Source organism: Cucurbita maxima, unplaced genomic scaffold (genome assembly GCF_002738345.1).
Source record: "Cucurbita maxima cultivar Rimu unplaced genomic scaffold, Cmax_1.0 Cma_Scf00009, whole genome shotgun sequence".
Lineage (NCBI taxonomy): Eukaryota > Viridiplantae > Streptophyta > Magnoliopsida > Cucurbitales > Cucurbitaceae > Cucurbita > Cucurbita maxima.
The window spans coordinates 647,554-668,947 of record NW_019272025.1 but is presented as its reverse complement, the minus strand read 5'-3'; the positions used below and the strand labels follow the sequence as shown (position 1 = coordinate 668,947).

Below are 21,394 nucleotides of genomic sequence, written 5' to 3'. Positions count from 1 at the left end.
AAGCTACTTTTGTCCCAAAACCCATCAATATCACGCTCACACAACAAATAGTTGATTGTATCCACTTTGGCTCGCATGTTGCCTCTCAATAACAATTGATGTTAGAAGTGGGATTTGAACCCACGCCCTCTTACGAGGACCAGAACTTGAGTCTGGCGCCTTAGACCACTCGGCCATCCTAACTTCTAATGATGTATTCTTGGATTGGTTTGAGAGGAGAGTTTAGCATTCCGTATATGAGTGTGAAAATGTCTCCATAGTAGACGCGTTTTAAAACTGTGAGGCTGACAACGATACGTCACAGATTAAAATAGATAATATCTACTAACTGTTTGAGAGACGAACGAAACAATCCTAACAAGCGGCGAAATCCTCTCTCTAATAGGCATTTAAAACTGTGAGGCTGACGACAATATCTAATGGGATAAAATGGACAATGTCTGCTAGCAATGCGCTAGGACTTTTACGAATGATAGCCGAGCTAGTCACCGGCGATGCGCAACTGAGGACGCTTGGCCCTCAAAGGTGATACGTATCCGTAAAAAACAACAACAGATAATATCAACTAATGGTGGTCTAACAATTGATGTTAGAAGTGGGATTTGAAACCACGCCCTCTTACGAGGACCAAAACTTGAGTCTGGCGCCTTAGACCACTCGGTCATCCTAACTTCTAATGATGTATTCTTGGATTGGTTTGAGAGGAGAGCTTAGCATTCCGTATATGAGTGTGAAAATGTCTCCATAGTAGATGCGTTTTAAAACTGTGAGGCTGACAACGATACGTCACATATTAGAATAGATAATATCTACTAACTGTTTGAGAGACGAACGAAACAATCCTAACAAGCGGCGAAAACCTCTCTCTAATAGGCATTTAAAACTGTGAGACTGACGACAATACCTAATGGGATAAAATGAAAAATGTCTGCTAGCAATGCGCAACTGAGGACTCTTGGCCCTCAAAGGTGAGGGCGATACGTAAAAAACAACAACAGATAATATCAACTAATGGTGGTCTAACCAATTAATTGTTAGAAGTGGGATTTGAACCCACGCCCTCTTACGAGGACCAGAACTTGAGTCTGGCGCCTTAGACCACTCGGCCATCCTAACTTCTAATGATGTGTTCTTGTATTGGTTTGAGAGGAGAGTTTAGCATTCCGTATATGAGTGTGAAAATGTCTCCATAGTAGACGCGTTTTAAAACTGTGAGGCTGACAACGATACGTCACAGATTAGAATAGATAATATCTACTAACTGTTTGAGAGACGACCGAAACAATCCTAACAAGCGGCGAAAATTTCTCTCTAATAGGCATTTAAAACTGTGAGGCTGACGACAATACCTAATGGGATAAAATTGACAATGTCTGCTAGCAATGCGCTAGGACTTTTACGAATGATAGCCGAGCTAGTCACCGGCGATACGCAACTGAGGACGCTTGGCTTTCAGAAGGGGTGGATTGTTAGATCCCATGTCGATTAGAGAGGTGAAGAAACATTTCTTACAAGGGTTTGAAAACCTCTCCTTACATGATGCAGTTTAAAACCATGAGGGTGACTGCGATACGTAAAGAACAATAGCAGATAATATCAACTAATGGTGGTCTAGGGTAATAACAAATGAGTGGTTGGAATGGCTCAGTTGGTTAGAGCGTGTGGCCCTTAATTATAAGGCTTGAGGTTCAAGCTCTCTTTCTTGCAATGCAAATGAAGCATACCATTATTATAATGGGTTTTAGTGCATTGCTCTAGTAAATATTTTCAATCAACTTTGGTTTGTGACGTGGCGTGTAAGATAACTAAACTCTACTTACAGATGTTTTAAAAAACAATGTTTAAAAGCATTATAGCGTGGCACGGAGTCAACTTAACTATATCTAATACCCAAGCTACTTTCGACCTAAAACCCATCATATCACTCTCAACAACAATAGTTGATTTGTATCCACTTTGGCTAACATTTTGCCTCACAATAACAATTGATGTTAGAAGTGGGATTTGAACCCACGCCCTCTTACGAGGACCAGAACTTGAGTCTGGCGCCTTAGACCACTCGGCCATCCTAACTTCTAATGATCTATTCTTGGATTGGTTTGAGAGGAGAGTTTATCATTCCGTATATGAGTGTGAAAATATCTCCATAGTAGACGCGTTTTAAAACTGTGAGGCTGACAACGATACGTCACAGATTAGAATAGATAATATCTACTAACTGTTTGAGAGACGACCGAAACAATCCTAACAAGCGGCGAAAATTTCTCTCTAATAGGCATTTAAAACTGTGAGGCTGACGACAATACCTAATGGGATAAAATTGACAATGTCTGCTAGCAATGCGCTAGGACTTTTACGAATGATAGCCGAGCTAGTCACCGGCGATACGCAACTGAGGACGCTTGGCTTTCAGAAGGGGTGGATTGTTAGATCCCATGTCGATTAGAGAGGTGAAGAAACATTTCTTACAAGGGTTTGAAAACCTCTCCTTACATGATGCAGTTTAAAACCATGAGGGTGACTGCGATACGTAAAGAACAATAGCAGATAATATCAACTAATGGTGGTCTAGGGTAATAACAAATGAGTGGTTGGAATGGCTCAGTTGGTTAGAGCGTGTGGCCCTTAATTATAAGGCTTGAGGTTCAAGCTCTCTTTCTTGCAATGCAAATGAAGCATACCATTATTATAATGGGTTTTAGTGCATTGCTCTAGTAAATATTTTCAATCAACTTTGGTTTGTGACGTGGCGTGTAAGATAACTAAACTCTACTTACAGATGTTTTAAAAAACAATGTTTAAAAGCATTATAGCGTGGCACAGAGTCAACTAACTATATCTAATATCCAAGCTACTTTCGACCCAAAACCCATCGTTCGGTTTGTGACGTGGCGTGTAAGGTAAATAAACTCTAATTACAGGTGTTTTAAAAAACAATGTTTTAAAGCATTATAGCGTTGTAAAAAACAATGTTTAAAAGCATTATAGCGTGGCACGGAGTCAACTTAACTATATCTAATACCCAAGCTACTTTCGACCCAAAACCCATCATATCACTCTCAACAACAATAGTTGATTTGTATCCACTTTGGCTAACATTTTGCCTCACAATAACAATTGATGTTAGAAGTCAAGCTACTTTCGACCCAAAACCCATCATTCGGTTTGTGACGTGGCGTGTAAGATAACTAAACTCTAATTACAGGTGTTTTAAAAAACAATGTTTAAAAGCATTATAGCGTTGTAAAAAACAATGTTTAAAAGCATTATAGCGTGGCACGGAGTCAACTTAACTATATCTAATACCCAAGCTACTTTCGACCTAAAACCCATCATATCACTCTCAACAACAATAGTTGATTTGTATCCACTTTGGCTAACATTTTGCCTCACAATAACAATTGATGTTAGAAGTGGGATTTGAACCCACGCCCTCTTATGAGGACCAGAACTTGAGTCTGGCGCCTTAGACCACTCGGCCATCCTAACTTCTAATGATCTATTCTTGGATTGGTTTGAGAGGAGAGTTTATCATTCCGTATATGAGTGTGAAAATATCTCCATAGTAGACGCGTTTTAAAACTGTGAGGCTGACAACGATACGTCACATATTAGAATAGATAATATCTACTAACTGTTTGAGAGACGACCGAAACAATCCTAACAAGCGGCGAAAATTTCTCTCTAATAGGCATTTAAAACTGTGAGGCTGACGACAATACCTAATGGGATAAAATTGACAATGTCTGCTAGCAATGCGCTAGGACTTTTACGAATGATAGCCGAGCTAGTCACCGGCGATACGCAACTGAGGACGCTTGGCTTTCAGAAGGGGTGGATTGTTAGATCCCATGTCGATTAGAGAGGTGAAGAAACATTTCTTACAAGGGTTTGAAAACCTCTCCTTACATGATGCAGTTTAAAACCATGAGGGTGACTGCGATACGTAAAGAACAATAGCAGATAATATCAACTAATGGTGGTCTTGGGTAATAACAAATGAGTGGTTGGAATGGCTCAGTTGGTTAGAGCGTGTGGCCCTTAATTATAAGGCTTGAGGTTCTTTCTTGGAATGCAAATGAAGCATACCATTATTGGTTCTTTCTTGCAATGCAAATGAAGCATACCATTATTATAATGGGTTTTGGTGCTTTGCTCCAGTAAATATTTTCAATCAACTTCGGTTTGTGACGTGGCATCTAAGATAACTAAACTCGTACTTACAGATATTCTCAAAAATCATGTTTTGACAATTTTTAAAAGCATTATAGCGTGGCATGGAGTCAACTAACTATATCTAATATCCAAGCTACTTTCGTCCCAAAACCCATCAATATCACGCTCACACAACAAATAGTTGATTGTATCCACTTTGGCTCGCATGTTGCCTCACAATAACAATTGATGTTAGAAGTGGGATTTGAACCCACGCCCTCTTACGAGGACCAGAACTTGAGTCTGGCGCCTTAGACCACTCGGCCATCCTAACTTCTAATGATGTATTCTTGGATTGGTTTGAGAGGGGAGTTTAGCATTCCGTATATGAGTGTGAAAATGTCTCCATAGTAGACGCGTTTTAAAACTGTGAGGCTGACAACGATACGTCACAGATTAGAATAGATAATATCTACTAACTGTTTGAGAGACGAACGAAACAATCCTAACAAGCGGCGAAAAACTCTCTCTAATAGGCATTTAAAACTGTGAGGCTGACGACAATATCTAATGGGATAAAATGGACAATGTCTGCTAGCAATGCGCTAGGACTTTTAAGAATGATAGCCGAGCTAGTCACCGGCGATGCGCAACTGAGGACGCTTGGCTCTCAAAAGGGGTGGATTGTGAGATCGTATGTCGATTAGAGAGGTGAAGAAACATTTCTTACAAGGGTTTGAAAACCTCTCCTTACATGATGCAGTTTAAAACCATGAGGGTGACTGCGATACGTAAAGAACAATAGCAGATAATATCAACTAATGGTGGTCTTGGGTAATAAACAATGAGTGGTTGGAATGGCTCAGTTGGTTAGAGCGTGTATAAGGCTTGAGGTTCAAGCTCTCTTTCTTGCAATGCAAATGAAGCATACCATTATTATAATGGGTTTTGGTGCTTTGCTCCAGTAAATATTTTCAATCAACTTCGGTTTGTGACGTGGCATCTAAGATAACTAAACTCGTACTTACAGATATTCTCAAAAATCATGTTTTGACAATTTTTAAAAGCATTATAGCGTGGCATGGAGTCAACTAACTATATCTAATATCCAAGCTACTTTCGTCCCAAAACCCATCAATATCACGCTCACACAACAAATAGTTGATTGTATCCACTTTAGCTCACATGTTGCCTCTCAATAACAATTGATGTTAGAAGTGGGATGTTAGAAGTGGGATTTGAACCCACGCCCTCTTACGAGGACCAAAACTTGAGTCTGGCGTCTAAAACCACTCGGCCATCCTAACTTCTAATGATGTATTCTTGGATTGTTTTGATAGTGGAGTTTAGCAATCCGTATATGAGTGTGAAAATGTCTCCATAGTAGACGCGTTTTAAAACTGTGAGGCTGACAACGATACGTCACAGATTAGAATAGATAATATCTACTAACTATTTGAGAGACGAACGAAACAATCCTAACAAGCGACGAAAAACTCTCTCTAATAGGCATTTAAAACTGTGAGGCTGACGACAATACCTAATGGGATAAAATGGACAATGTCTGCTAGCAATGCGCTAGGACTTTTACGAATGATAGCCGAGCTAGTCACCGGCGATGCGCAACTGAGGACGCTTGGCCCTCAAAAGGGGTGGATTGTGAGATCCCATGTCGATTGGAGAGGTGAAGAAACATTTCTTACAAGGGTTTGAAAACCTCTCCTTACATGATGCAGTTTAAAACCTTGAGGGTGACTGCGATACGTAAAGAACAATAGCAGATAATATCAACTAATGGTGGTCTTGGGTAATAACAAATGAGTGGTTGGAATGGCTCAGTTGGTTAGAGCGTGTGGCCCTTAATTATAAGGCTTGAGGTTCAAGCTCTCTTTCTTGCAATGCAAATGAAGCATACCATTATTATAATGGGTTTTGGTGCTTCGCTCCAGTAAATATTTTCAATCAACTTCGGTTTGTGACGTGGCATCTAAGATAACTAAACTCGTACTTACAGATATTCTCAAAAATCATGTTTTGACAATTTTTAAAAGCATTATAGCGTGGCATGGAGTCAACTAACTATATCTAATATCCAAGCTACTTTCGTCCCAAAACCCATCAATATCACGCTCACACAACAAATAGTTGATTGTATCCACTTTGGCTCGCATGTTGCCTCTCAATAACAATTGATGTTAGAAGTGGGATTTGAACCCACGCCCTCTTACGAGGACCAGAACTTGAGTCTGGCGCCTTAGACCACTCGGCCATCCTAACTTCTAATGATGTATTCTTGGATTGGTTTGATAGTGGAGTTTAGCAATCCGTATATGAGTGTGAAAATGTCTCCATAGTAGACGCGTTTTAAAACTGTGAGGCTGACAACGATACGTCACAGATTAGAATAGATAATATCTACTAACTATTTGAGAGACGAACGAAACAATCCTAACAAGCGACGAAAAACTCTCTCTAATAGGCATTTAAAACTGTGAGGCTGACGACAATACCTAATGGGATAAAATGGACAATGTCTGCTAGCAATGCGCTAGGACTTTTACGAATGATAGCCGAGCTAGTCACCGGCGATGCACAACTGAGGACGCTTGGCCATCAAAAGGGGTGGATTGTGAGATCCCATGTCGATTGGAGAGGTGAAGAAACATTTCTTACAAGGGTTTGAAAACCTCTCCTTACATGATGCAGTTTAAAACCTTGAGGGTGACTGCGATACGGAAAGAGCAATAACAGATAATATCAACTAATGGTGGTCTTGGGTAATAACAAATCTAATGGTGGTCTTGGGTAATAACAAATGAGTGGTTGGAATGGATCAGTTGGTTAGAGCGTGTGGCCCTTAATTATATTGGGTTTTGGTGTTTCTCTCTAGTAAATATTTTCAATCAACTTCGATTTGTGACGTCGCGATACGGAAAGAGCAATAACAGATAATATCAACTAATGGTGGTCTTGGGTAATAACAAATCTAATGGTAGTCTTGGGTAATAACAAATGAGTGGTTGGAATGGCTCAGTTGGTTAGAGCGTGTGGCCCTTAATTATATTGGGTTTTGGTGTTTCTCTCTAGTAAATATTTTCAATCAACTTGATTTGTGACATCGCGTGTAAGATAACTAAACTCGTACTTACAGATGTTCTAAAAATCAATGTTTAAAAGCATTATAGCGTGGCACGGAGTCAACTAACTATATCTAATATCCAAGCTACTTTCTCGACCCAAAACCCATCATATCACTCTCAACAACAATAGTTGATTGTATCCACTTTGGCTCGCATTTTGCCTCTCAATAACACAATTTGATGTTAGAAGTGGATTTGAACTCACGCCCTCTTACGAGGACCAGAACTTGAGTCTGGCGTCTTAGACCACTCGACCATCCTAACTACTAATGATGTATTCTTGGATTTGTTTGAGAGGGGAGTTTAGCATTCCGTATATGAGTGTGAAAATGTCTCCATAGTAGACGCGTTTTAAAACTGTGAGGCTGACAACGATACGTCTCAGATTAGAATAGATAATATCTACTAACTGTTTGAGAGACGAACGAAACAATCCTAACAAGCGGCGAAAATCTCTCTCTAATAGGCTCATTTAAAACTGTGAGGCTGACGACAATACTTAATGGGATAAAATGGACAATGTCTGCTAGCAATGTGCTTGGACTTTTATGAATGATATTCGAGCTAGTCACCGGCGATGCGCGAGTGAGTACGCTTGGCCCTCAAAAGGGGTGGATTGTGAGATCCCATGTCGATTGGAGAGGTGAAGAAACATTTCTTACAAGGGTTTGAAAACCTCTCCTTACATGATGCAGTTTAAAACCATGAGGGTGACTGCGATACGTAAAGAATAATAGCAGATAATATCAACTAATGGTGGTCTTGGGTAATAACAAATGAGTGGTTGGAATGGCTCACTTGGTTAGAGCGTGTGGCCCTTAATTATATTGGGTTTTGGTGCTTTCTCGAGTAAATATTTTCAATCAACTTCGATTTGTGACGTGGTGTGTAAGATAACTAAACTCGTACTTACATATGTTCTAAAAAACAATGTTTAAAAGCATTATATAGCGTGGCACGGAGTCAACTAACTATATCTAATATCCAAGCTACTTTCTCGACCCAAAACCCATCATATCACTCTCAACAACAATAGTTGATTGTATCCACTTTGGCTCGCATTTTGCCTCTCAATAACACAATTTGATGTTAGAAGTGGATTTGAACTCACGCCCTCTTACGAGGACCAGAACTTGAGTCTGGCGTCTTAGACCACTCGACCATCCTAACTACTAATGATGTATTCTTGGATTTGTTTGAGAGGGGAGTTTAGCATTCCGTATATGAGTGTGAAAATGTCTCCATAGTAGACGCGTTTTAAAACTGTGAGGCTGACAACGATACGTCTCAGATTAGAATAGATAATATCTACTAACTGTTTGAGAGACGAACGAAACAATCCTAACAAGCGGCGAAAATCTCTCTCTAATAGGCTCATTTAAAACTGTGAGGCTGACGACAATACTTAATGGGATAAAATGGACAATGTCTGCTAGCAATGTGCTTGGACTTTTATGAATGATATTCGAGCTAGTCACCGGCGATGCGCGAGTGAGTACGCTTGGCCCTCAAAAGGGGTGGATTGTGAGATCCCATGTCGATTGGAGAGGTGAAGAAACATTTCTTACAAGGGTTTGAAAACCTCTCCTTACATGATGCAGTTTAAAACCATGAGGGTGACTGCGATACGTAAAGAATAATAGCAGATAATATCAACTAATGGTGGTCTTGGGTAATAACAAATGAGTGGTTGGAATCGCTCACTTGGTTAGAGCGTGTGGCCCTTAATTATATTGGGTTTTGGTGCTTTCTCTAGTAAATATTTTCAATCAACTTCGATTTGTGACGTGGCGTGTAAGATAACTTAACTCTAGTAAATATTTTCAATCAACTTCGATTTGTGACGTGGCGTGTAAGATAACTAAACTCGTACTTACAGATGTTCTAAAAAACAATGTTTAAAAGCATTATATAGCGTGGCACGGAGTCAACTAACTATATCTAATATCCAAGCTACTTTCTCGACCCAAAACCCATCATATCACTCTCAACAACAATAGTTGATTGTATCCACTTTGGCTCGCATTTTGCCTCTCAATAACACAATTTGATGTTAGAAGTTGATTTGAACTCACGCCCTCTTACGAGGACCAGAACTTGAGTCTAGCGCCTTAGACCACTCGGCCATCCTAACTACTAATGATGTATTCTTGGATTGGTTTGAAAGGGGAGTTTAGCATTCCGTATATGAGTGTGAAAATGTCTCCATAGTAGATGCGTTTTAAAACTGTGAGGCTGACAACGATACGTCACAGATTATAATAGATAATATCTACTAACTGTTTGAGAGACGAACGAAACAATCCTAACAAGCGGCGAAAACCTCTCTCTAATAGGCGCGTTTTAAAACTGTGAGGCTGACGACAATACCTAATGGGATAAAATGGAGAATGTCGGCTAACAATGCACTAGGACTTTTACGAATGATATCCGAGCTAGTCACCAGCGATGCGCGAGTGAGGACATTTGGCCCTCTAAAGGGGTGGATTGTGAGATCCCATGTCGATTGGAGAGGTGAAGAAACATTTCTTACAAGGGTTTGAAAACCTCTCCTTACATGATGCAGTTTAAAACCATGAGGGTGACTGCAATACGTAAAGAACAATAGCAGATAATATCAACTAATGGTGGTCTTGGGTAATAACAAATGAGTGGCTGGAATGGCTCAGTTGCTTAGTGCGTGTGGCTCTTAACCACAAGGTTAGAGGTTCAAGCCCTCCTTTTCTAGTGTGATGTGAATGAAGCATACCATTATTATAATGGGTGTTGGTGCTTCTCTCTAGTATATATATTTTCAATCAACTTCGGTTTGTGATGTGTAAGATAACTAACTCGTACTTTACAAATATTCTCAAAAATCATGTTTTGATGACACTTTTAAAAAACACTAGCATGTGGCGTGAGTCAACTAGTATCAATGCTGCTTTTGACCAAAGGCCACCACAGCCAGTAATAGATTCTATCCACTTTGGCTCCTATTTTTCCTCACAATAACATGAGATATCAAAAGTGGTATTTGAACCCCTATTTTTCCTCACAATAACATGAGATATCAAAAGTGGTATTTGAACCCACGCCGCCCCCTCTTACGAGGACCAAAACTTGAGTCTAGCATTCCGTATATGAGTGTGTAAATGTCTCCATAGAAGACGCAACTGTGAGGCTAATGATAATATCTACTAACTGTTTGAGAGACGAACGAAACAATCCTAACAAGCGGCAAAAACCTCTTCTTAGATGAATGGTGATCATGGATTGTAACAAATGAGTGGCTAGAATGTTTTGACACGAAACAACGGTAGTAGTAGATTTTATCCAGTTTGGCTCGCATTTTTCCTCACAATAACATGAGAGGTTAGAAGTGGTATTTGAACCCACACCCTCCTACGAGGACTCGAACTTGAGCCTGGCGCCTTAGACCACTCGCCCTTCCTAACTACTAATGATTGGTTGGAGTAGCTCATTTTGTTAGAGTGTGTGGCTGTTAACCACAAGGTCGGAGGTTCAAGCCCTCCTTCTAGTGATGTGAATGAAGCATACCTTATTATATTAGGTGTTGGTGCTTCTCTCTAGTATATATTTTTAATCAACTCCGGTTTATGACGTGGCGTGTAAGAGAACTAACTCGAACTTACAAATATCCACCATGGTAGGAAGTCCTTATCATTTTTTATAAATAATGATGCTTTCATCCCAAAGCCCACAACGGTAGTAGATTTTATCCACTTTGGCTCGCGTTTTATCCACACTGACGTCGTGTTTTTTTTAGTGTGTTTGTATGTGCTCAATTGTGAGGGCGAGATTGTAAGGGAGTAATGCATTGATTCAAGATTGTTGAGTGTTAAACACGAGTGAACTACATTTACGAGTGAACACACTTGAGGGATGAGGGAGTGCTTGTGAGGTCTTTTTTTTTTTCAACTTTCTTTTGTAGCATGGAAAATCCAGACGACAATCTTAACATTGTTGATGCACGATTGAGAGAAGCACAACAACGAACCATGGAAAGACTAATTCGAGGAATAGAAGAGTTGACCAATTGAATAGGCAGATTGGAGATTCAAAATCAAGCTCGAGAGAGGATTCCATTGCCTGCCCAATCTACGGATCAATATGAGGAAGACAATTCTGATCAACACGAGGATAATCCACATGCGGTTGGTCGTGGCTTGATGCGAGTGATAGGCCGTGGAAGAAGGTATCATAATTTACCACAACAAGTTCTTTATGATTGATAGAATTGATCGTAACGTGGGGAGCATGAAATTAAAACTCCCAAGTTTTATGGAAAAACCGATCCAGAGGAGTACCTTGAATGGGAGAAAACGGTGTAGTTGGTGTTCAACTGTCATAATTTTAGTGATGAAAAGAAGGTACTGCTATGTATTGCTCAATTCAAATAATATGCTCATATTGGGTAGGATAAATTGATGTCAAGTAGGAGAAGAAATCTTGAAGCAACCAATTGATTCATGGTACAAGTTCAAAGAGTCCATGCGGAAGCATTTTGTTACACATTATTTTTAACGAGACATGGCGCAAAAGCTTCAAGCATTGAAACAAGGACGCAAATCTATGGAGGATTATTACACGGAGATGGATACATTGATGGATCGACTTGATCTCGATGAGAACATGGAGACTCTCATGGCGCGGTTTCTTAATGGGTTAAACATAGAGATTGCAGACAAGACTTATTTACAGACTTATTCTAATATCGAGGAGTTGTTGCACACTGTAATTAAGATCGAGAGGCAAATCCAACGAAGGTCTCAATGGTATTCTTCTTAAACTTATTCCAATTCTACTTCTACATGAAAAAAAGATAGTAAGAACATTGATTATAAGCATAGAAATCAAGAGATTAATGAGAAGCCTCAAGCTAAATTTGAGAAAGGTGAGAGTTCTAGAACAGGGAAAGAAAAAGTAGAAAAGTCTAATGTTCGAAATAGGAATTTGAAGTGTTGGAGATGTCAAGGGGTAGACACTATAGTAGAGATTGCCCAAATACAAGAATTATGACCATCAAGGAGGGAGAAATTGTTAGAGATGACGAGGCACATGAGACATAAATGAGGAAAATGATGAGAGTGAGGAGTTTAGTGAAGAGGACCCTACACATATATCTATGGTTACTCGATGAGCTCTAAACACCCACATTAAGGAGGACGACTTAGACCATAGAGAGAACTTATTTCAAACTCGGTGTCTTGTTCAATCAGTACCTTGTAGTGTTGTCATTAATAGCGGTAGTTGCACCAATGTTGTGAGTTCCATTCTAGTCAAAGGATTTAATTTAAAGACACAACCACATTCAAGACCCTACAAGCTTCAATGGTTGAGTGATCGTGGGGAAGTACAGGTAACTCAACAAGCTCTTGTTTCTTTTACTATTGGAAAATATGTTGATGATGTTTTATGTGATGTTGTATCCATGCATGTTGGAGATTTACTACTGGGGAGGCCTTGGCAATTTGATCATCGGGTAATGTATGATGGGTATGCAAATCGATACTCTTTTACTCACAGTGGTAGAAAAACTACTTTTGTTCCATTGTCTCCAAAAGATGTACTTATTGATCATTGCAAACTTGAAAAGAAAAGGCAAGAGGCTGATGCAAAAGCAGATATTGAAAAAGAATCAAGTGAAAAAAAGAGCTTGAGTGAAAAGCAAGAGTAGCACCCTGCCTAGAGAAACAAAAAGAGAGAAAAGTCAAATTTGTAAGCTTGTATATTAGATCAAGTGAGGCTAGGAATGTTTTGCTCTCTAACCAGACTATTCTTGTACTTATGTGCAAGGGGTCTTGTTACTTTACTAACACGCTGAATCCTTCTTTGCCTAGTGATTTGGTTGTGCTTTTGCAAGAGTTTGAAGATTTCTTTTCCGAGGAGATGCCTAGTAGTTTTCCACCACTTAGAGGGATTGAACACAAGATTGACTTCATTCCTGGCGCGCCCATTCCAAACCGACCAACAGAACTAATCCAAAGGAAGCCAAAGAGATACAAAGGCAAGTAAATGAACTCCTTGCTAAAGGGTATGTACGTGAATGTTTGAGTCCTTGTTCTGTTCCAGTTATTCTTGCACCTAAGAAAGATGATTCTTGGCGTATGTGTGTTGATTTTAGGGCTATAAACAAGATAACTATAAAGTATAGGCATCCAATTCCTAGATTAGATGATATGCTTGATGAGTTGCATGGATGTCGTCTTTTTACTAAGATTAATTTAAAATTGGGTTATCATCAAATTCGCATGCATATTGGGATGAGTGGAAAACAGCTTTTAAAACAAAGTATGCTTTTTATGAATGGTTGGTTATGCCTTTTAGATTAACTAATGCACCACGTACCTTCATGAGACTAATGAACCATGTCTAACGAGAATACTGAGGTAAGTTTGTAGTTGTTTACTTTGATGACATCCTTGTTTACTCTAAATTTTTAGATGATCACATTACTCATGTACACAATGTTTTGACTACTTTAAGAAACGAATATTTGTATGTAAATTTAAAGAAATGTAGCTTTTGCATGGAAAAAGTTAACTTTCTTGGGTTTGTAGTTTCATCTAATGGTGTTGGTGTTGAGGTTGATGAGGAAAAAGTGAAGGCTATAAAAGATTGACCTATACCTCAAAGTGTAAGTGAGGTAAGTATTTTTCATAGTCTTGCAAGTTTCTACCGTAGGTTCATTAAGAATTTTCAGTATTCTTTATATGGGAAAAAGATCAAGAACTTGCTTTCAACACTTTGAAAGAAAAATTGAGTTCTACTCCTTTTCTTGCATTACTTAATTTTCAGTCAACTTTTGAAACGGAAGGTGATGCTAGTGGAGTAGGGATAGGTGCTCTATTAATGCAAAATCTAAGAATTTTAACGTTCTTTAGTGAGAAGTTGACTGATGTATCTTTGAGGTATCCAACTTATAACAAAGAGCTTTATGCTTTGGTTCGTGCATTGCAAACATGGCAACATTACCTTTGGCATAAGGAGTTCGTTATTCATATGATTCATGAAAGTTTAAAAGCATTTGAGAGCACAAAGCAACTCAATAGACGACATGCTAAGTGGTCAGAATTTATTGAAACATTCCCTTACGTCATCAAATATAAACAAGGTAAGGAGAACATTGTTGCAGATGCTTTATCACAAAGGTATGTCCTTCTCAATACTTTGAATGCTAATTTGTTGGGTTTTGAACACATAAAGGAGTTGTATCAACATGACATGTTCTTTGCTCCTTTTGTTGAATCTTGTGAAAAATGACTCATTGTGGATAATTACTTTTTGTTAGATGGATTTTTGGTCCGGAAAGGCAAACTTTGCTTACCATCTTTTTCCATACGTGAGCTACTTGTGAGGGATGCTCATGGAGGTAGTTTAATGGCACACCATGGAGTTTCTAAAACTTATGTTATGCTCTTTGAAAAAAAAAATGGCCTAAAATAAGACATGATGTTAATAAAGTTTGTGCTCGTTGTTTAGCATGTAAACAAGCTAAGTCTAGGTTTCAACCACATGGTTTATACTCCCCATTACGTGTTCCTAATAGTCTTTGGATTGATATATCAATTGATTTTGTTTTATGTTTACCTAGGACTAGGAAAGGATATGATAGCATCTCTGTTGTGGTTGATCGATTTAGTAAAATGGCTCATTGTATTCCTTGTCACAAAACTGATGATGCAAAACATATTGCTAACTTGTTCTTTAGTGAAGTTGTATGATTGCATGGCATGGCATTCCTAAAAGCATTGTTAGTGATCGTGATGTAAAATTTTTAAGCCATTTTTGGCGTGTTTTATGGGGTAAGTTAGGAACTAAGCTAGTATATTCAATTACTTGTCATTCTCAAATGTATGGACAAACTGAAGTTGTTAACAGAACCATGACTATTCTGGTTAGGGCTATTATTGATAAGAATCTTATAACTTGGGAGCATTGTTTGCCATTTATAGAATTTGCATATAATATGGTTTCATAGCACTACTAAATGCACACCTTTTGAAACTGTTTATGGCTTTAATCCCTTAACCCCCATTGACTTGTTACCTATGCCGTCAAAAGAGTTTGTAAATTTAGATGCAAATGCCAGGGTTGAGTTTGTTCATAAACTGCACAAGCAAGTAAAAGAACAAATTGAGAAGCAAAATTCCAAGGTTGCCACCCAAATTAATAAAGGACGCAAGATTGTCATCTTCAAGCCAGGAGATAAGGGTTTGGGTGCATTTCCAAAAAGAAAGATTTTCTACTCAAAGAAAATCTAAGCTTTTACCATGAGGAGGTTGACCTTTTCAAGTTCTTGAGCGTATCAACGACAATGCTTATAAAATTGATTTACCAAGTAAGTATGGTGTTAGTGCAACTTTTAATGTTGTTGATTTGAGTCCTTTTGATGTAGGTGATGGCTGGGATTCAAGGACGAATTCTTCTCAAGAGGGGGAGAATGATATGAACCACGACCAAAGAATTTTCATATCCCAAGGTCCAATTACAAGGACGAGAGCCAAGAAGCTACAACAAACCTTGTAACTTATATTCAACCGATGGTGAGCTCATCAAAGGAAATTCTAGAAATCGTTGGAGACCTCTCTTATATGTTGTGCAAAGTTGAGCATCAAGAAAGAGATGCATTAAATGCACTTTAAGTTGCATTTAATGAACTCCGCTCAATTCATGGACTAGAAATTCAGGAACTAGTCCAAGGATGACTAATAAGCACATTTCATTCATTGCACTATTTAATTATAATTTAAATATTTGTTTGTGATATTTAAGCTAGTTTTTAATTTAGGAGTTAAGGTTAGATTGTACCCACCAACTTCTTTTGTGTAAAGACTATATAAGCCTTCTTTTCTTTGATGAGATCACATTTTGGAATTAAAAAAAATAGAATTTCTATTTTTTAGGTTTGATGAGAGCATGTTAGAGTTATTTAAGCGGTATTGATCAAAGCTCTTGTGGAGTGATTCGAATCATGAGTTTAGAAACGAGGTTCCATACTTTTCCTTTGGTTGATTCCATATCACTTTGAGAAGTTAAAATCTACAAATTTCTTATTATCATTTGATATTCAAATCACGAGTTTAGAAACGAGGTTCCATATTTTTCCTTCTGTTTGAAAAGTAAAAATCTACAAATTTCTTATTATCATTTGATAAATTAATGATGCTTTTGACCCAAGCCCACGACGATAGTAGATATTATCCACTATCTGTGAGGTTGATGCCAGTATCTAATGCAACATGCGCTTGGACTATTACAAATGATATCAGAGCAAGTCACTAGGCAATGTGCCAGTGAGGATGCTTGGCTCTCAGAAAGGTTGGATAAATAGATCACACGTCGATTAGAGAGGTGAAGAAACATTTCTTACAGGGGTCTGAAAACCTCTCCTTAGTAGATGCTGTTTAAAACCGTGAGGCTGACAGCGATACGTAAGGAACGAAACTATTCAATATCAACTAGTGGTGGACTTGGATTGTAACAAATGATTGGCTGGAATAGCTCAGTTGGTTAGAGTGTGTGGCTATTAACCACAAGGTCGGAGGTCATCAAACCCTTCTTCTAACGATGGGAATGAAGCCATAACTTATAACGATGTTTGTTCTTCTCCCTAGTAGAAATCTCCAATCAACTTGGTTTTGTGACGTGGCATGTTAGAGAACTAACTAGAACTTTGATATATTCTCAAAATTTGAAGTTTTAAAAATCATGTTTTCACCCTTCTAAAACTCCAAAACTCAGTGAGTTCAATTGATGTCCACAATGGTACTTTTCTTCCATGACTTAACTTTGAAAAGTTCAAATCTACCAAGTTTTTATATGGGTAAACTAATGAACTTTCAACCTAAGCCCCCCAATACTATTATTGATTTGAGGAGAATGAAGCATTCTTGTAAGGGTGTGTAAACCAAATATTGATTCTCATATTTATGCAAATATTTTACATTTTCATTTATCATAAAATCATTTGTCGCAAGATTTAGAATAGTTGACCGGCCATGTGTGGGTCACGAGAAACAATGTTTCAACACAAGGGGGAATAGATGGACATGAAAGGACCCAATGCAGTAAAGTCTTGTTCTCAAACCTTCCTCTTCGTCAACGGTGTAAATCCCATGCACTTATTTTAGATCTCATATCGAATAGCTTAGGTTTTAAACTAGAAAATAAAATTTCAAGAATTGAGCATGTGTTAATGTGATGTTAATTTAAGATTAGAAATTGACTATGGAGTACGGTCTACATGTTATAGGAATTTAGATCTTTGGATTAGAACTTTGATATCAAAATTATGACACGTCTACTCTAATGGTTGACTTGACTGTATTTTCAATCTTCGGGTTAGAGAAATATTGATAATTATGAAAAAAAATAAAACTAAATATAAAAGTTGGCTAATGTTTTAGTAAATTACTATGCAAGAATAATTAAAACTTAGCCAAAATCGACTTGAAATAGGTCCAAAAACTAAAAGCAAATGCAAAAAACTAAGGAAAGCGTTGAAATAGTTGAAATTTAAGCTTAAAACTGAACCTCAGCCTCGGAAATTAGCACAACCCAAACCATAGGTTCGTATCTGAAGCTAGGTTCGAAAATCCAAATCCACTAGTATTTTAGCCCTTAGACACGCCCTCAGCCAACTTGACCCAAGCCCAACTTCCATGACCCATCATCTTCTTAGCCCAACACGTGTCAGCGCATGCCCAAACTTCAATCTAGCCTTGCATAGCTTCACCTCAATCCACGTCGTGCAGCTGTTAGCCCGTCACCACTCAGGACCAAGAACAAACCCTACAAAAAATACCACTTTTAATAGCTTTTAATAAGAACAATGTATGTAAAGGTCTATAAAACGCATACGTATTCCCTAGGCATCAATGAACACCAGCCCGTCGTGCATCAATGACCCACCAGGTATGCTTGTATACGTATTCTTTGGGCTAACTTGATCGGACACCACACATTACACGTCAACAAACGCATTAGAAAAGAAAAGGCCCGCGTGATATCATGACAACTATAAGTATCAAAGATATGCATCTGTACTAGTATAACATAATAGGAAGATATCCCGATGCACATGACATACATACAAGCATGAGGTCCCATGCTTTTCATTCATAACATAACATTTATTTCATTTCCTTTCTCCTTTCGTTCATAACATATTTCATTTTTGCATCATGTATACATGAAAAACTTCACGTAATCCATCACATAACTTTACATGGTAAGACATAACATTTCGCACATGACATTTCATTTCATTCATAATATAGTGTAATGGACATCACATGCATACATAATATGCATCAATGACAATACAAAGAACATATAAGCATCACATAATTAAAATGGTACATGCAAGAGCCACATGACATGCACCATTATACATCAATCAATTAGCAACTAAAATCGTAATGGCCTTTGCCGAAGTTACTAATTGTTCGAAAGTCACCTCAAAAATATATTCCAATGCTTAATTCTCACATATATCAATTCATATGACATTCTTAGGTCATATAAGCATCTTAACCTTGCTAAACAAGACGATTAATTCCAATATACGCCCTGAAACTAACTAAAATGTGATAAATAAGAGTCTTACCGACCTTAAATGCCTTAAATAAGGTAAAAAATGACTTCAGGAGTTACAAAGACTCAATAATTAATACAAAATCCTTATTAAACACGTCTTGACTCGTAAAGTTACAAAGAACCAACTCCGAGTTCAAAGCAACAAGAACCAAAGACTAGGGCGAAAATACTATCGACTAGTCGAAGTTATCCACAAGGTTGAGAAGGTATCGTATAGGATTCAACTACTCTCATATATGCAGACTATCCCTTTTGTTCACGTTAGTAACTTGAAACGTTACTATCTCAACCAAAAAGACATCAAGCACAAGGAGGTGGTATGACCTCACGCAAAGACGAAAAATTTCCATGCCAAGAAAGTAGAACAGACACCAACTAAGAGGACGCGAAGAGTCAACAAATCGAGAAGTGGGTTTCAATAGTTCCTATCATATTGGAAGAGAACTGTTAATACTAAGATGAGTGGGAAGTGCATCCATGGACTTGAAGTCAACCTCATCCAATGAGACTGAGTTTGTTAAGAGTCGATTGTCAAAGACGTCAGCCAATTAAGTGAGGGGTCATACTTGTTCAAGGCGTGTTGCCAATGGACGCATGTTAGATATCCTGGTCATGCTTGTCTAGGACTTTTTGTTCATGGGCGTATGCCTGTTCCAAACCTTTTTTTTTACTTTTTTCATGTTAGATTATTTGGGAGTTTTGATCTGAGTTTTTTTAAGTGTGGATCTAAAAGTGATGCTACGCAAGTTTTATGAAAAAACTTTGAAAAGATTCAAGCTGAAAGTTGGTATACCAGTGGAGCCCCATGTTACGATAAGAACATGTAATCGTCCAATTTTAGTTGTGAATATATTTTTATGTAATTGATTTAAAATTTTAAGAAAAATGTATTTTTATAGACGGAGCAAAGCTATACGATTTTGGTGAAGGAACCAAGCCGATCTGAGTTTTTATGAGAAGTTATGACTGTAACTATTCGATTTTGAAAAAAAAAATAGCATTTAATCTCAGCGGAAATCACATAATTTTCGGCTAGGCATTTATTTCATATTCAAAACTATTCCCCAACCCCTTTAAATTTTTCTATGCTCAAACCTCCCAACTGTTATTCGATCGTTTTGTTTTCTGTATTTTTCAACCGAGATCGAGAAAGAAAATAGAGAGGGGTGTTAGATAAAACCTGAGTTTTACCGTTTTTCTTATTCACACGATTTCAGAAAATCGTCAGTTTGACCATTTGACAAATCAGGTCGAATGGATCACCATAGTTTTAGACTGAAATTTTGTACGGAGTGACACAGATTTAGTTGGCCACTCTCAGAATCCTTTTTACGATCGGTGTATATCATTGCAGAGGAGCCAACCTATCAACAAACAAGTTGAATAGCTCAAGTGGTTAGAGCTTTGACCTAACATCACTAAGGTCATAGGTTCGAGTAGAAGAAAATGCGAAGTGTAAAAACACACACATTGTGGGGCCCATCTCGGGCAGGCTCACTCACTCCTCCACGTTGTCGCCGTGTGGCAACATCTCCATCATCGTCGCCACGAAGAGGCCGACGCCGTGATGACGGGCGTCAAAGTTATCGTAACACGATTGCCGTTGTTCAGTATCCAATATTGACAAAGTCCAATTATAACGAATGGATCTTGTTGATGCGCGTCAACCTACAGGCGCAAGGGTTATGGCATGCTGTTGAGCCAGAGGAAGGAGAAACGATCTGTGCCCCCAGAGGGGAGATGCTGACATCTCTCTCCACCAAGCGCACCTGATGTCCATCACCGCCGCCACGAAGAGGCCGACGCCGTGATGACGGGCGTCAAAGTTATCGTTGAGCGAGTGATCAGGGAGACAACGATTGTCGTTGTTCAGTATCCAATATTGACAAAGTCCAATTATAACGAATGGATCTTGTTGATGCGCGTCAACCTACAGGCGCAAGGGTTATGGACTGCTGTTGAGCCAGAGGAAGGAGAAACGATCTGTGCCCCCAGAGGGGAGATGCTGGCATCTATCTCCACCAAGTGCACCGCGCGATCGGCCTGGGAGGGAATCAAATCGCGTCGGGTCGGTGTACAGCGAGTGCGGGAATCCAACATCGAGCAGTTGCGGAAGGAGCTCTCGGAGATCCACTTTTAAGGATGGTGAATCCGTCGATGATTTTTCAATGCGGATCTCGGGGCTCGCCAACAACATCACCACACTCGGTGGCAGCATCAGCGAGACAGAAATCGTGAAGCATTAGCGAGACAGAAATCGTGAAGAAGATGCTGCAGGTTGTGTCCCTGATCACCTCGAGCAAGTTGCGATTTCAATCGAGACATTGCTTGACGTGAACGACCTAACGGTAGAAGAGGTGACTGGAAGACCGCGTAACTTCGAGCAGCAGAAGACTGCGTAACGTCGAGCAGCAGAAGAAAAATACCATTTCAACTGTCGACAAGGGGGGTCGTCTACTCCTCACTGAGGAGGAATGGCTTGCACGTCTAAAGTT

The 21,394-nt window shown here is 38.8% G+C and overlaps 1 long non-coding RNA gene and 9 other non-coding genes across 10 annotated transcripts in view; all 10 read right to left on the bottom strand.

Annotated features, from left to right (window-relative positions):
- LOC111483800 overlaps positions 1-21,394 on the bottom strand; it is a 371,642-nt gene that overhangs the window by 268,180 nt on the left and 82,068 nt on the right. The gene's annotated exons all lie outside the window — the stretch shown is intronic.
- Positions 100-183, bottom strand: TRNAL-CAA. The gene has a single exon. It is a non-coding gene; the product is annotated as a tRNA-Leu (tRNA).
- On the bottom strand, positions 1,033-1,116 carry TRNAL-CAA. The gene has a single exon. It is a non-coding gene; the product is annotated as a tRNA-Leu (tRNA).
- TRNAL-CAA lies at positions 1,990-2,073 on the bottom strand. Its single transcript has one exon. It is a non-coding gene; the product is annotated as a tRNA-Leu (tRNA).
- TRNAL-CAA lies at positions 3,406-3,489 on the bottom strand. The gene has a single exon. It is a non-coding gene; the product is annotated as a tRNA-Leu (tRNA).
- TRNAL-CAA lies at positions 4,406-4,489 on the bottom strand. The gene has a single exon. It is a non-coding gene; the product is annotated as a tRNA-Leu (tRNA).
- Positions 5,379-5,462, bottom strand: TRNAL-CAA. The gene has a single exon. It is a non-coding gene; the product is annotated as a tRNA-Leu (tRNA).
- On the bottom strand, positions 6,349-6,432 carry TRNAL-CAA. The gene has a single exon. It is a non-coding gene; the product is annotated as a tRNA-Leu (tRNA).
- TRNAL-CAA lies at positions 7,477-7,559 on the bottom strand. The gene has a single exon. It is a non-coding gene; the product is annotated as a tRNA-Leu (tRNA).
- Positions 8,383-8,465, bottom strand: TRNAL-CAA. The gene has a single exon. It is a non-coding gene; the product is annotated as a tRNA-Leu (tRNA).